The following is a 16,397-nucleotide window of genomic DNA, read 5'->3' as shown; positions in this document are numbered from 1 at the left end:
TGTGTGTTTATCACATACACGTTCGCGACCAGTATTATTCATCATAATGTTTTTTAGGTGAGATCGCGTTATTATAAATGTGTCGCAACCCTCCACCACCCGACACGGCCAATCAGTAAAAAAATGTCTCGTTAACAAAACGCCAATTAGTTACTTCAGCCCAGCGGTGTGTTTGAAGAGTGAATCCACAATATTTAGAATTTGAGTACGACGTTTCACTGGTCATTACATCCAGCATCTTCAGGCGATTTTCCAGAATAGTGAAGCCATCCCCACCTGCTTCCGGTCTTAAATAGTGCAGGATGACGTCATCATTGTTGAATCCCATCATGTTTCGAGATAAGAGGCAGAGGTGGGGGGCGGGTATTGCAATTATGTAATAGATCAGTAATCAGCCACTTAGCATGTGACTCCTCTATAAGGAATATTACTTATTAATACGCTTCCAGCCTGTGCTGAGTCTGTAGCTATCACAGCGGTTGAAATTATTTGTATTCTCAATTTCGATTGATTCTCTAATTAGTCTTGGCCAGTAATAATTAGTTTTGCATAACACTTCAACGTTATCAAAATCAATTGAATGTCTTTGTTGGCAAGCATGCTCTGCCACTGCTGACAGCTGTGTTTGAGAGAATTTAATGTTCCTTTGGTGTTCTTTTAGTTTTACGCTAATGTTACGTCCCAGCTGTCCAATACAGCATTTACTGCATAAGCAATTTATCCAATATACACCTTCTGTTGATAACTTCGGTAATTAATCTTTAGTACAAGACACAGGTTTTTGAGTTTTGTGTACTGTACCAAATCTCACTTTAATGTTTGCTCCTTCCTTTTGTCTAAAGAAGTCGGCTCTCTATAAGATATGTGTTATTTAGACAATGGTCAGCTAGTTTTGGAATATCTTCTGGTGAACCTGTATTCTTTACTAGTGTATCAAGTAATGTAAGTGACTTGTTAACTGTAACATTAGTGAATAGAGAAATTACATCAAAACTCATCAGAATATCATTAGGTGAATGTGTGTGAAGGGGAGCAGAGGGAATGCGAGTTGACAGGCAGGATGGTGTGTGGAGGGGAGTAGAGTAGGGTAAGTGGGGAGAGACAGGTGAGTTTGTGGAGGAGAGTAGAGTTGGATGAGAGGGGAGAAAGGCAGGTGAGTGTCTGGAAGGTAGTAGAGTGAGATTAGAGGGGAGAAACAGTTGAGTGTGTGGATTAGAGTGAAATGAGAGGAGAGAGACAGGTGAGTTTGTTAAGGGGAGTAGAGTGAGATATAGAGGGGAGAAAGAGGTGAGTGTGTGGATTAGAGTGAAATGAGAGGGGAGAGACAGGTGAGTTTGTTAAGGGAAGTAGAGTGAGAAGAGGGGAGAAACAGGTGAGTGTGTGGAGCAGAGTCGAGTCGGATGAGAGGTAAGATACAGTTTTGTGGAGGGGAGTCAAGTGGGATAAGAGGGGGAGACAGGTGATAATGTGGAGGGGAGGAGTGAGATGAAAGTGGAGAGGTAGGTGAATGTGGATTAGAGTGGGATTCGACAGGAGAGACACGTGAGTTTGTGGAGGGGAGTAGAAGGGGATGAGAGGGGAGAGACAGGAGAGTGTGTGGAGTCGATTAGGATGAGAGGGAGAGACAGGAAAGTGTGTTGTGAGGAGTAGAGTGAGATGAAAGAGGAAAAGTAGGGGAGTACAGTGGGACGAGGGGGGAGTGATTGTGTGTGGGGGGAGGGGAGTACAATGGGATGAGAGGGGACGATAGTTGTGTATGTGGAGTTGAGTAGAGTGAGATGAGAGGGGACAGGCAGCAGAGTATGTGGAGGGAGTAGAGTCGGATTAGAGGGGAGTGGCAGTGAGTGTGTGGAGGGGCGTAGAGAGATGAAAGGGGAGAGACAGGTTAGTGTGGAGGGGAGTCGAGTAGGGTGAGTGGGGAGAGACGGATGAGTTTGTGGAGGGAAGTAGATTGAGGAGAGGGGAGAAACAGGTGAGTGTGTGGACTAGAGTGATATGAGAGGGGAGAGGTAGGTGAGTGGGCGAGAGTGTTGAGCAATCGAGCAATCATTGGTAGGATGTTATTAACCAAGTTAAACTTTAGCTGCCTTATAGTTTATATTCATATCTCCGGTCTTTTACTCCCAGCCTTACACACTACCATCACTATGAAATTTGACGTGCAATGTTTCAGTCGTGCAAATTTGTCCCCCATCCCACTCTCCCCTGCCCCCCCCCCCCCATCCGTGGTACATGAGTACCATGCCCAGGAGCTTCTCTAATCTCCATCCCCCAACACCCCCCCCCAACCTGCATCCGTCCTCCCTGGCTCCTCCCCCCTTCTTACCCGATACAATCTCTTGTCACAAACAGCTCTCTCGACTCACCACAGTAATTTTGCTGTGACTGTTGCCACCTGATGACGGAAGCTTGTGTTGCCTCTGAAACATCGTGATTTGATTTAGTTTTATTTTTTTGTTTTATTTTATTTTTTACCTACGTGACTTTACCGAAAGAACCAAAGAGTATGAATCCTTGCAGTCACGAAAGCTTTAAATCTAGAATGAGAGACAAGTCACTTTGTGGAGGGGAGTAAAGTGAGATGAGAGAAGAGAGACAGGTGAGTGTGTGGAGGGGGGTAGAGTGAGATGAGAGGGTACAGGCAGGAGAGTGGTGCTGAAGGTCACATGTCAGACTTTTGTGCCATGGGGTTGACTGGTGGTGCCAGGCTATGTGCAGGATATCACGGGACACACCCAGGTGTCAAGGGGTTGACTTATGGTGCCAGACCAGGTGCAGGATGTAACTGGTAGATCCTTGTGCCATGGGGTTTATAGATTGTGCGAGGCTATGTGCAGGAGGTCACGCTACAGACCCAGGTGTCAAGGTGTTAACTGGTGGTGCCAGGCTAAGTACCGGATGTCACAGGACAACCCCAGGTGCCAAGGGGTTGTTGAAAATGCCAGGCTATGTGCTGCAGAAGATCACAGGATAGACCCAGGTACTTTGGGTTGTCTGATTGTGACATGCTTGATGTAGGAGGTCATTGGACAGACACAGGTGCCAAGGGGTTTACTGATGATGCCAGGCAAGGTGCAGGTCATTCTGCAGGCCCAGGTGCCAAGGGTTTGAGTGATGGTGCCAGGCTAGGTGCAGGAGGTTTCATGACAGACCTAGGTGTTATGGGTTAACTGATGTTACCAGGCAATGTGCAGCAGGTCATATGACAGACCCAGGTGCCAAGGGGTTTAATGATTGTGCCAGGCTAGGTGCAGGAGGTCACGGGGGAAACCCAGGTGCCATGAGGTTTACTGATGGTGCCAGGCTAGGTGCAGAAGGTCACGGGGGAAGCCCAGGTGCCATGAGGTTTACTGATGGTGCCAGGCTAGGTGCAGAAGGTCACGGGGGAAACCCAGGTGCCATGAGGTTTACTGATGGTGCCATGCTAGGTGCAGAAGGTGACGGGGGAAACCCAGGTGCCATGAGGTTTACTGATGGTGCCAGGCTAAGTAGAGGAGTCATTGTATCTCCAGAATAGTCTATTGTTCTTTACGTAAGTCATTGGTGATTGAGCTGAGACCATCAACTCACTGAAATGGAGGATCAGGTTTAATCACAACTCATTGGGAGTCTGTGTCTCTATGTGCACCTATGGGTGTCTTGTGCGACACACTGGGTCTCGATGTAAATCATTGGTGGCTGTGCTGAAACCATAAAATCAATACAACTCGAGGATCCATTTTAGTGCCAACTCGGTCTATGTATGTGTCGGGTGTCGGTGGATTCCCGCTCACGGCCACCATCGGTGACAACTATCTTTGCCAGCCACACGATGGAGCTACGCGTGGGGGTTGACGACCTGCAGTGGCAGCCACAGCCTCGTGCCCGACCCCGACCCACGCAACGGTGAGAGGGACGCTGCCTCGCTCGCGACTCACGCGCTTGCTCACTCACCTTGGTCTGTCTCACTGTCACACTCACCTCTCTAGGGTTCCCTCTAGTTGAGGCCCTGCAGCCAGCAGTGGTTTCAGTCATACAGTTCAGGATTGTATCTCATCCTCCCTTAAACAATGTGTCTAATGCACTCTGCTTCCTGGTGTAGTGTTTAGTGAGTGCTGTGCGAGGGTTAATTGAGTTTTGTTTTTTGTGCCCACTATGCCATTATATTCGATGAAGCACATGAATGGACACTGTACACCAATATTCATTACTCTTGGGTTGCTGAGAAAGTTAGAACAATTTACCTTATTTATATAGGAACGTTTTAACCTCGGTGTAATGAGCTAAGATTGACAGTAATCGTAATGGAACAGCTGTACTCCCTCTACAGAATAAATCGTCAATGTACTGTATATGTAAATGTACATTGTCAACATCAGCCCTGGTATCTGCACTGCTGAATGAACAGATCCCCATGCCATCGGCATCCCTCATTGCCCTGCGCGGTGCCACAATCCATCGCGCTATTGAACTGATCTCATCGCTCTGTCTTGCCCTTGTTTTCTTCTTTGGCTGCAATTCCGGCACCGGTTTTGTCCATCGGCTATCATCCCATCGAGTGGTGTCCAGCCTAAGCCCCTCCTTGCTTTTCTTAACAGTTTGATTAGCGTGGTTGGCTTTATACTGTACGAAATAAGTTGTACATACATGTGTAGTGTTTATAATGATGAATACACTTCTTGAGGCACACTCTTTATTGTCTTTCTTCTCTTACACAGTCCTTAACACACAAAGGGGTATACAGTCCCATCACCTAAGAAGTTACAGCCTCCGGACTTAGCGTGACCTACCCACAGGTCTCTTCCTAACCTAAGGAGGTACAGCCTCCAGACTTAGCGAGACCTACACACAGGTCTCTTGCTAACCTAAGGAGGTACAGCTTCCTGTCTTGGCGGGACTTACTCTCGAGTCTACTGCTATCCTAGAGTCCTCCGGCTGGGACCTAGGGGAGGCTATCTGACCCACCGCTGGCCCGGTGGGTCTTGACCACTGGATACGCCGAGCCTTAGCCCTCAGAAGGGCTGGAAGGCTGGGTCCAGGGTCCTGGCTATCTTCAGCCCGGGCTTCGGTCTTCGTGTAGGGAGAGAACTCCCCGCGCTTCGCGCGCTCACCCTTCTTATACCAGCTTGTGGCCAGGTGTAACCAATCCTACATTCCCACGTGGAACTGTCTGATTGGTTGTTACCAAACTGTGGCTACGATCCAGTTCACCTCGTCTGACCCCAACCGTTATTCACACAGGTAGCGCTGCACTGCCCCTTTGATACCTAGTGGCAATGCAGGTTACCGAACAGTGAGTAGTTAGCACCTCTACATCTACAATAAGATTTCTCTGATTGTGTTTGTTCCCTGAATCACATGTTCCCCTATCTGTCTTTCACTGCAATCCCAAGAATGCAACTCTGTTCTTTGCATACGTTTCAGCTTAGTGTCATTGTTTTCTGATCATTTTCACAGTGGGTAATGTGTACCGATTGGAAACCACCTTTATTATTCAGGCACTTTGTCATGCTGCTTTTGATGATCAAATCGATATTCCAAAAGCACTATCTCCTGCCCTAATTGTCTGTATTTCATACTTTTATTCACAATTCACCTTAAATTTCCACACCTCCGATTAGCACAGTTGACTTTGAATGGTGCAAAAGAAGTTTCAACATACATACTTACACATGGTATTCTTTTTCTTGGCAAATCAAGAAGAAGAGAGAAGAGCTGAGGATTATTACATCGCTACTTTGATATAGAGGTTTGAGTTGATTGTGTGGTTGATGCTAGCGTGGCTTTAAAATGCAAGTATCGATGCCGTGCTATTGCATGTGATGAGCAGGCGGTGTTGGTTCTCAGTGCTACGGTTATACTGACCCATGCTGCTTTGTTCCCATTATTGTAGGTCAACTCTGAGTAAAAGTAGTCGGTGGCTTCTGATGTATCAACAGGAGCATTGATTTTGTCAGTTACCAAATACCTGTGGAATTTACGTAACGTCTTATTCTGTGGATTTCATTTAGTTGGCATGTTTATTTTAATGTCTAAATAAAACAGATGATGGGTTGACTAAAATGTTGCAGGTTATTGTAGACGAATACTAAACGAGTGAAATGCTGACGAAATCAACACTGATGATCACCAACCTCAAGAACACAAAGGCCTCGCCACTGCTTGGTGCACCAGCCACTGCTTGGTGCACCAGCCACTGCACGGTCTCTCGAGTGGAGGCCCTTCTGCCAGCAGTGACACGAGCAAATAATTGTAGAACTGCACCATGACTTTCTACTTTTAATCCAGAAATTCCAAAGCTCTTCAACCACAAGTACACGAGCACCGTCCTAACCGTGGAGGGATGCAACCATCTCTCCGAGATGTTCTACAAGTATGGATGACTTCCCGACGATGTCTGCTTCTGCCCAGGCTAGGGGCACTTTGAGACCATGTGGAGTGACAGACTCACGGGCTGAACTCGTGCGAGTCCGATCCAAGTGTCACAGGTAAACATACCGGGTTGACCGGTAGTTGCGGTTACCTGGGTTCCCAACTATGTCAATGCAGTGGTTTGTAAGCGTTCATCGTAATTTTATTCGCAATTCACCTTCAAGTAGCACACGTTCCTTTAGTATGGTTGCCTAGATCAGTCTCTGAGTGCGGAGGAGTGCAACATTCCTTCCCATACAGATGGAACAGGTGGCGTCAAGATTTGTGCTGTGCTGCATTCTAACAAACATTTGTGTGACGCCAACTCTTGCCTCCACAGTACTGGATCACAGGCTTGCGCCACCTCTGCCTGGCTGAAGTGCAAAACCAAATGTAATGTTACATGTTGCATGGCAACTCTTATCTCATTGCTCCTGTCCATCTCTTGTCGTCGTCATAACCGAGGGTTGATGCCCAAGAACGATGCTCTTCATCTTTCGTGATCTTCAGGCTCTTCTCATGGAGAGTCCCGTCTAACTGTTCACATTTTTCCACCAACTGATCAGTTCCTCCCTCTTCCCCTTCTCCTTTCCATTTTTATTTGCAGCGTTATCTTCATCAAATCCCCAGCTGACCCAGGATATTTCCCACATTGCCAACTTTCTCATTATCTGCTCTTACCCGTGGACAAATACAGATAAGGCGAAAATTGAATCACAGATAATTGGATTTTAATTTTGATTTGAGTCTTTCGTGACTGCAGGAATCCATACTCTTTGGTTATTTCGGTGAAGTCACGTAGGTAGAAAATAAAAAAAATATATATCACGACGTTTCGATCGCAACACAAGCGGTCGTCCTCAGGCGGAAAAAATAATCCAGCAGTGGAACTGCTGAAGCAGCGCTTGTGTTGCGATCCTAACGTCGTGATATATTATTTTTTGTTTTATTTTTCTGTCTACGTGACTTTACTGAAAGAACCAAAGAATTGGATTTGAGTCACTATTCCCAATGTGTGTGTTGTGTGTCTTGTTTTCCGCTCCATCTGTATGAGTAGGAGATGCCAACCCCGTGCATTGTGTCCGGTTTCTTCACCAATGCTGCAAAACTGCACCACAGTGAATCTTACAGGTGCAGTTTCTCCATCCTGCCTCATGTTTTAATGTGACGAAGTGGTCATGTGCCTTAAGGGTTATTGAGATTATCGCGAAGGTTAGAGAGGTTAGACTTTGATGGTATGTGTTGAGAAGAGACAAAGGAGGTGTAAGGGAAAGTTGCTATGGAGATGCTACCGATGCAGCACCAAAGGAGTAGAGCACGACCGAGGGGGAGATGGGAGGCTGCGGTGGCACGAGACACGAGGACGGTGGATATGACGAGAAAAGAGGCACGGAATGGAAGCTCACGGAGAAAGGAAATAGAAGCAGCTGACTACATGCAATAATGGAACATTTGGCTTAGAATAAGAAAAGTTGGTTGTGTGGTTCAGGGCAATCAGAATGGCTATGTCCTACATGAAGTGAGCACTGCTGAGCTCCTGGATTAAGAGGGGTATCTACCTGCTGCTCTGAAAGAGTTCACAATGGCCAGGGTCAGATACACTACGCTGGGACTGTTGACACCTGAGGTTGGATCCCTGGTAATTTCTGTTTGTTTTTTCAGGGGTCTGAGTGTACGTGTGTAGAAATTGGCGTATGCGTTGCAGGAGGCTAGTGGCTACAAATCCAGCGACCTAAGTTTGATTCCGTGCCATGGCTCACATCAGTGGTGAGTGATATCTGAACCAATTCGAGTCTCCTGTATGTAGACTCAGCTCCAAATAAGTGCATGTTTCAGCGTGTATTAACATCAGCAAAGGGAGCTAGGCTTGGAACTGGCCCCATCACCCCATTGTGCACATTGCCAGTCTTAATAGGCACATGCCAGCAGCACTTGCCTGGCAGCCTGTATAAACGATGTGACTCTTTGTGTTTTTGTTTTGTGTGTGAGTGTACGTATGTGTGCAGTGGTGGGGAGTGGTATTGTAGCGCTTAGTGAGCTGCACTACGAACCTGGTGACCCGAGTTCGGTCCCGCTCATGGCCAACACCAGTGACGATTATCCGAACCGGTCTTCGGCCTCCTCTATGTCGACTCAACCTGAAATCAGTACCTGGTGCGGTGTGTAAACATAACCACTTGGGAGACGAAGGCGGCCGGGCGTGGTGCTGGCCACCCAGCTCCAAGTATGCCAGCCGGACTTCATGGGTTCTTGCAAACACCACTTGTTCCAAAAGTTTGGTAAAGGCTATATGGGGTATCTTTGTCTTTGTATGTGTACATGCTTCTGGGTCAGTGTCTTTGTCAGAGAAACTGATCTAACAGTGCTGAGATTCTTCATGCCGTCCCCAGCTTTGACTGTCTCACTGGGTTTTATCATGGCCATGTTGTAGACGTGGACAATTTCATGCAAATGTGCGTGTTATATATTTTTTGTTGATATTAATGGCAGTAGACGTCTGTTGACTAGTACTCTGATTTTACACTTTTTAGTCGAACAGGAAGGTATGAGATGACTTTCAGCTCCACATCCACACCCACCTCCGTGCTCAATGCCAAGAAGCCACTGTATTGGTAATAAACCCGCAATGTTTTTTATTTGTAAACCTGCATTTTTTTCCATATTTTCCCAATTTACCGCGACTGTGCTCTCGCCATCATGCCATGGGTCCCCAAGTATTCATTCGTGTCTTACAGAGCAATACAAGCCTTGTGTTAGATCATAGCCCACTAAATCTGATATCACAGAGCTACTTTGTACCCTTTAAATTGACCTTTCGTCCACATAGTAAAGGGCAGGACTTTCCCACCCGTTCCTCATATGGGAGTAATGTTAGTCGTAATAATGTTGTGACTTCTCATAGCTGGAAATATATCCCAATAAAGTGCAGAATGACAGTAATGTGATGCATTATTTTGTGCAGTCAATGACGACCGGACTGAGACCATTAACTCACTCGATTGAGAACCCGCTTTAATCACAGGCAGCTGCCTGGATTCAAACTCAGGTACTCGGTGGTGCCAGTTCAGTGCTCTGGCCTCTAAACACCCACGTGTTAAATACATAAGCAACCTTTTTAATTAGTAACATTCTTTGAACACTTTGCCAAAACAATTGGGATTGTGGAGCTGTGGCACAGTCATGATATTGCTTTTTCTCATGCCTCTGCTGGCAGAATTTCCACGAGGATGCTCGTGTGAGAGCCCCTTTACAAAATATTTGGTCTACTCTTTCACACTGGTCATATGTTTTACTGCATGGTAGATAGGCAGGGGAATTTAAGATTACTTGACCATTTGTTTCAACTGCTGTGCCAGAGGGTCTAACGAGCAACCTCTCTGTTGCCAGGCCAGCGTGCTAGGCATTGCACCACAGCAGCCCCCTCCAGTATTTAATTCTAAACGAAGGTCACTCTTTGCGTGCTTGTGTGCACGCACGTTTGGGTGGTGTTGAACGAGATGGTGCAGACGTCTCGCTTCTTCGTGAGGAAAGTGATGGCACTGGAGCCGGCCTGGCTCACGGGACTCGCTCCGCGCTTCTCCTGGCAGAGCGCCGTCTGGAGGCCCCGTTGTCGCCACTGCGCTCCGGTGACATTCACCGGGCCACGGTTCATTTGGTTCGTGAAATTAGTGGCGAAAACAAACGTCAACAAAGTGACTTGTTTTATTTCATGCAAAGATAATGGGAGGTCGAAAATCATCAAATGGGCGGTGACCGCCTAGCAGTCGTGCGTTTGCCGCTTATTACGAAGGTGCGTGGTTAGAATCCAGCGGCTGCTGGGATTTGATACTGCGGGTTTATTAACTGTAAACATACACTCGGTCTGCTTCAGAGTGGACATTAAAGATCCCGTGACGTCATTCGCAAGGTTAGGCCATTGTGTGGCGGCATCATGAGTCATGTTATTCTCATGAACAGTTGTGCCCGAATGATTCAATTGGGAATATACATAGCAATCGTAACCCCCTCCTGTGAGAACCTGGCAAGACTCTTCTGAAAAATAGTCACTGTGCTCAGTGACGCTTTGCTGGGTAAATCAGCATGATAACCACTGTGACATGAGCCTGTGAAGCAGTGGTTTGAAGTTGGGGTTTGGTGGGATTTGTGGAGATGGAGCCATCGTGTTTGCTGGGGGCACGCGCCTGCAGGGTGATGGGATGGTACCTGTAGGATTTGATACAGCAAGTATGCTTGACATAGAGTACGTTGCATGTTCGTCCTGATCAATTCACCGGCCACACCCAGTGCAGCATCTTTGCATGTATTGACTGTCATTGTATATAGATGTTCAGTCACATATACAAACGTTTCATCGATCTGCCTATACCACACTCCCCAGCAAGTCGGATATGCGACGTAGTACTGAATGACTTAGCTTGAGTGTTATCCCGTGGTTTCTGTGGGCTTTCTCTGGTTAATTTCCATACGTATAATATTCAAAGGGACAGATTGCAAACAACATTGAAATTAAATGTTTTCCTTTTTAAACACAATAAGTTTGTACAAAATTAGTGAAAGTCATGTTCAAATACTGCTTGTAATGTATATATTGTAGGAAGATTACTTTTACGGAATGTTTTGTTGCACTATACCCATAACAAAACTCTACTTATAAGAAAAAATGTTGTGGTAATCCGTCGTGAAACATTACTCTATGCTCTCAATCAGCAGCCATGATGGTCACTGATCAAGGCTACTTACCACCCTGCACTGTCCTGTGATGCCAGGACCCGTCCCCTGCACACAGCCCATCTCATCGTTCCATTTCCACCATGGGCAACTTCTTGCGTGGCGAGTTTTCTCCCCACTGAGTGTACATGACAACGTTGCAAGACCCATGCTGCAAATTTACATCTAAAATCCAAGCACATACACTTTCATAGGAAGTGTAACCTTCCGGCTACAGACAGGAGCAAATGTTCGGAATAGATTTAGGGGTAGGGTGGATAGTATGGTTATGAGTATTAGTTGTAATAATTGTGCCTTGTATGTATCCAAAGTAAACCATAAGGGAGGGCCAATATAGGTTTGTATTAACTTAAGGCTGATTTGACCTAGGGGAGACCTAGTATAGGTTCAGACTAATTTAAGGCTGGGTTGACCTAAAGGTGAAAGCAAGTTTCCTAAATTCACAGTGCCTGTCCACCCAGCAGTAAAATAGGCGCACTGCAACGAGTTTATCGGCACTACGCATGTGGGTACTTTCCAAGACGCCTGTCCATCTTGAAAGATAATTGATAATCCTCGAGGAGCTCTTCAGAGCTCCCCCAGTTGAGTTCCTTCCGCCGGCAGTGGTGTGAGCAATCAGCTGCATGTGGATATTTCTGAGATGAGCACTTACACTAAAACAATGTGAAGTTAAATGTACTTTCACATTTCAAAAGAAAATTTGTGACCAAAGATGGAATTTTACTCATCGCCAATATTTGTTTTGTGATGCTGGCAGATTTGTATGTGGACGTCTCCAATTCCAAACAGTATTCCTCTTCTGTGAAGATGTGGACGACGGACTTGTCCCAGACCCCCATTCTCCACCGAGGACCACACGCGCTGCACACGAGCCACGTGTCGAGTGAACCCCAGCAGCGACGTCTCGATATTCCTGCCTGCCCACTGAATGACACCTAGCAGCGCAACAACACTGGATTAGAGTTGCAGTGCACAGTAGTGCAGAGGCGGGTCTATAAACTTCGTAACGGGAGAGACGGTAGCGCCGACATTTTAAGCTGCTTAAAACACGTCTTACTGGTAAATATCAAAAGATTATTTGGGTCTTTTGGGAAAGCCACGTAGAAAGAAGAAATAACACTAGAAAATCAATTTTGGCGTCTCAAGGGGGATGTGATCGCCCCCATCGCCTCACCCTTGGATGGAACCCGCACTAATGGTGTGATCACAAAGGTGTACAGCAAGCGCCGGGCATCTTAAAAGTGTTGAGCAGCCAGTCTATGCAGACGAGGGCTCTCCCATGTTCTCTGGAGCAGGGCTCGGTGCAGCCGCACGTGACCCTTGCGTCATTCCGGTTCCTTCAGAGGCTTGTCCACCTGAACCACTTGACAGTGGAGAGATTGAGATGGGGAAGCCGGGAGCATCTGTTTTAGTAAAGGAGACGGTATCCAACACAGTCCCTTCACGTTTGTACCGTGATTGCTACTTTAAAGAAAGTCTCATGGTTTAAAAATGGAAGATGTTGCTCACGCACTATTCTCTCTGTTTTGTGTGGAAGAGGATGATGACGGCCCAAGATATCTGTTTTTGAAAGATGTTACATCCAGGTGCTCCAGCATTAACTAACATTATTTAGAACTGATTTAAGTACTTATTAGCATGGTTGGATATGTATGGTATGAAAGACGTTCCACATACGTCCAGCAACCTGCTGTCAGGATATTTCTTCAAATTCAGCCTAAAAAGTCAATAGTGCACACTTTCAATTGAGTATTAATTGAGAATTATGAATGTGGATTATGTGATAACCTATGGTTTGCATGTTGAAAGTTTTGTGCAACCCCGTAGTGAATTTGAGTGATTTTGAATAAGGCTAGTCCTTAAAGGCAACACAATTTTGTATAAAATTGTATTTCATCCAAGATGCTGTTTAGTGCAGTCCTAGTGGTACAGTACATGAGTTGGGGGAATCTTTGCATGTCTACATGTCTGTGTCAACCATACTACGTATGCGGATTATCTGGCGATTGCTTCCCACTGAGAAAGAGTTGCAGATCCTACTGCTGAACCTGGAGCATGCTACTTCAGAAATAGCGCCTTGCCATTGGCCCCACAAAAACAAAGTACCTGCCTGGGTATTTTATGTCATCACATGCTCCCCTCCATTAACGCCTCATAAGTGATGGGATAGTTGTGGGGAGAGTAGAGAAGTCTCTGTACTTGAGCAGTGTGCTTATGACCAGGTTTGGAAGCCGAGGTCTCTGAATCAGTCGAGTGACATCTTTTCATCAGCTGTGTAACGCTATGTAGAAGCTACCTGGCTTGTTATGCCCTCTATGCTTGTGAAACGTGTAGCCCTCTTAATGGAACATCTGCATAACTTTTAAACCTTCAGGCTAGCCATACGATCCATTCTGGATTTAACCAGACTGGATTGTGCGAGGAACCCACAGAACCTTGAAAGATCTGGACACTTCCATCGGTGACATGTAGCCTGCATACCTAGCTCCTGCATGCCAGCTTCTGTTTGGCCGGATAGATAGGGCTAAATGGGTGTGGCACATACTAGGGAGATGGAATACAGTGGTGCAGAAGGATGCGGAGCTGAATGGACTGCCGATTACTGGTACCAGCGGTGTCAAGATCGGCCACTGGAGGAGGTTCGTGAAGGACGCCGCTGGGGAGTTGGAGGCAGTCGCCCTCCAGTGACAACGAGCAGAGCACTATACGGCTAAAACCCAGAAGGTTAGCAGTTGGGACCACGGTGCGTCTTCCAGTCAGTCATCTCAGCCCACGGCACCTGGGTATGTTCTGCACTTCGCCGTGGTTACGGTCGCCGCCACCTAGTGGTGAATGGCGGTAGTGCGTGCATCGTTTACTGGCGATGTTCATAAGCGGGCACGTGACCGTTGCGCGAGTCGATGGGCGTGGCCTTGTTCACCACGCCCCCTTACTACGTCACCCGTCGCCTAGCAACAGAATGCACAACGGCGGAAGTTGCGGCAGCTGCGGCAGCACGCAGTCGTCTCGCCGCACGGACGCGGTTTTAAGCTCTGTCGACATTCGAAACGACAGACATCCAAGTGGCGGAGCAGATGCGGGTGAGTACGTGTGAATCAGGTCACGTTGAAGGATACATCATCAATTACAAGTAGCTACAATCGCGCTACCACAGTGCGACTTATTACGTTGTACGAATACACTACATTCTACACCGCTTAACCACGCCGTTTGCTATACCCGGCCGTTGCTAGGGACGCCGTCGCTAAGGCTGGACCAACGGTCAAGCGACGGGCGGGCTCCGTACGTTACAGTCGTGTTTGTATTTTTTATATATTTTATTATTTTGTTGTTTCCCTTCAACGTGACTTTACCGAAAAAACTAAGAATACAGTCGTGTTTGTGTCACGTCTGCTCGTGTGGTTGTTGCGCTGCAACGTTTCGTACAGCGCCCTTTGCGTCTATGGGCGTGAAGGAAGGGGGCGATGTCTACCACGCCCTCTTATTACGTCGCGGCGGAGAGCGCCAAGTCTCTGGGCGTCTCTCCGCACGCACGCGGTTTGAGCCTCGAGTGGAGTCGACGGACATCGAGGGGCGGGTGAAAGTGCGGTAGCGGGTCAAGCTTCAGGCGACATCAATTTCAAGTTGGCTCAACTGCGCGCCGCCTCACGACTGCACTGTACCACAACACTACCACACGACTATTAATTAACACGCTGTACACTTCCACCACGACCGCACAACTCTAGACACCGCTTTACCACAACATTTGCTATGGCCAGCCGATGCTAGGAATGCCGGCGCTAAGGCTGTACACTCGTGTGAGTGTTTCACTAGTGTGAGTGTTTCACTAGTGTGAGTGTTTCACTCGTGCGACTGTTACACTCGTGCGAGTGTTTCACTCGTATGAGTGTTACACTCGGGTGAGTGCTACACTCGTGTGAGTGTAACACTCGTGTGAGTGCTACACTCGTGTGATTGTAACACTCGTGTGAGTGTAACACTCGTGTGAGTGTAACACTCGTGTGAGTGCTACACTCGTGTGAGTGTAACACTCGTGTGAGTGCTACACTCGTGTGAGTGCTACACTCGTTTGAGTGTAACACTAGTGTGAGTGTAACACTAGTGTGAGTGTTTCACTCGTGTGAGTGTTTCACTCGTGTGAGTGTAACACTCGTGTGAGTGAAACACTCGTGCGAGTGTTACACTCGTGCGAGTGTTTCACTCGTGCGAGTGTTACACTCGTGCGAGTGTTACACTCGTGCGAGTGTTACACTCGTGCGAGTGTTTCACTCGTGCGAGTGTTTCACTCGTGCGAGTGTTTCACTAGTGAGAGTGTTTCACTAGTGAGAGTGTTTCACTAGTGAGAGTGTTACACTCGTGTGAGTGTAACACTCGTGTTTGTGTCACGTTCACTAGTGTGAGTGTTACACTCGTGCGAGTGTTACACTCGTGTAAGTGTTACACTAGTGTGAGTGTAACACTCGTGTGAGTGTAACACTAGTGTGAGTGTTTCACTAGTGAGTGTTACACTCGTGTGAGTGTTACACTCGTGTGAGTGTAACACTAGTGTGAGTGTAACACTAGTGTGAGTGTAACACTCGTGTGAGTGCTACACTCGGGTGAGTGCTACACTCGTGTGAGTGTAACACTCGTGTGAGTGCTACACTCGTGTGAGAGTAACACTCGTGTGAGTGCTACACTCGTGTGAGTGTAACACTCGTGTGAGTGTAACACTCGTGTGAGTGTAACACTAGTGTGAGTGTAACACTCGTGTGAGTGTAACACTCGTGTGACTGTTTCACTCGTGTGAGTGTAACACTCGTGTAAGTACTACACGAGTGTAACACTCGCGTAAGTGCTACACTCGTGTGAGTGTAACACTCGCGTGAGTGTTTCACTCGTGTGAGTGTAACACTCGTGTGAGTGTTTCAATCGCGCGAGTGAAACAATCGTGCGAGTGTTTCAATCGCGCTAGTGTAACACTCGTGCGAGTGTTTCATTCGCGCGAGTGAAACACTCGTGCGAGTGTTTCACTAGTGAGTGTTTCACTAGTGAGAGTGTTTCACTAGTGTGAGTGTTTCACTCGTGTTTGTGTCACGTTTACTAGTGTGAGTGTTACACTCGTGCGAGTGTTACACTAGTGTGAGTGTTTCACTCGTGTGAGTGTAACACTAGTGTGAGTGTTTCACTAGTGAGTGTTCCACTCGTGTGAGTGTTTAACTCGCGCGAGTGTAACACTCGTGTGAGTGTTTCACTCGCGCGAGTGTAACACTCGTGTGAGTGAAACACTCGTGCGA

The 16,397-nt window shown here is 47.1% G+C and overlaps 2 long non-coding RNA genes across 15 annotated transcripts in view; both read left to right on the top strand.

The window, feature by feature from the left end:
* The window catches only part of LOC142907046 (uncharacterized), a 358,191-nt gene that overhangs the window by 276,764 nt on the left and 65,030 nt on the right, over positions 1 to 16,397 (top strand). The window lies entirely within an intron of this gene.
* Positions 2,443 to 13,019, top strand: LOC142907043 (uncharacterized). 14 transcript variants are annotated; one of them, XR_012930649.1, is made up of 4 exons: positions 2,446 to 3,885; positions 6,731 to 6,783; positions 7,448 to 9,002; positions 9,888 to 10,203. It is a non-coding gene; the product is annotated as an uncharacterized LOC142907043 (long non-coding RNA). The 14 variants fall into 14 exon arrangements; XR_012930644.1 differs by lacking the exon at positions 2,446 to 3,885 and adding an exon at positions 3,892 to 6,467; XR_012930637.1 differs by having other exon boundaries at positions 2,443 to 3,885; positions 6,391 to 9,002; positions 9,888 to 10,204.

Source organism: Petromyzon marinus, chromosome 74 (assembly GCF_048934315.1).
Source record: "Petromyzon marinus isolate PM22_M1 ecotype Great Lakes invasive population chromosome 74, UKy_Petmar_22M1.pri1.0, whole genome shotgun sequence".
NCBI lineage: Eukaryota > Metazoa > Chordata > Hyperoartia > Petromyzontiformes > Petromyzontidae > Petromyzon > Petromyzon marinus.
The sequence above is the reverse complement of the archived record's forward strand: the minus strand, read 5'-3'. Positions and strand labels throughout refer to the sequence as shown.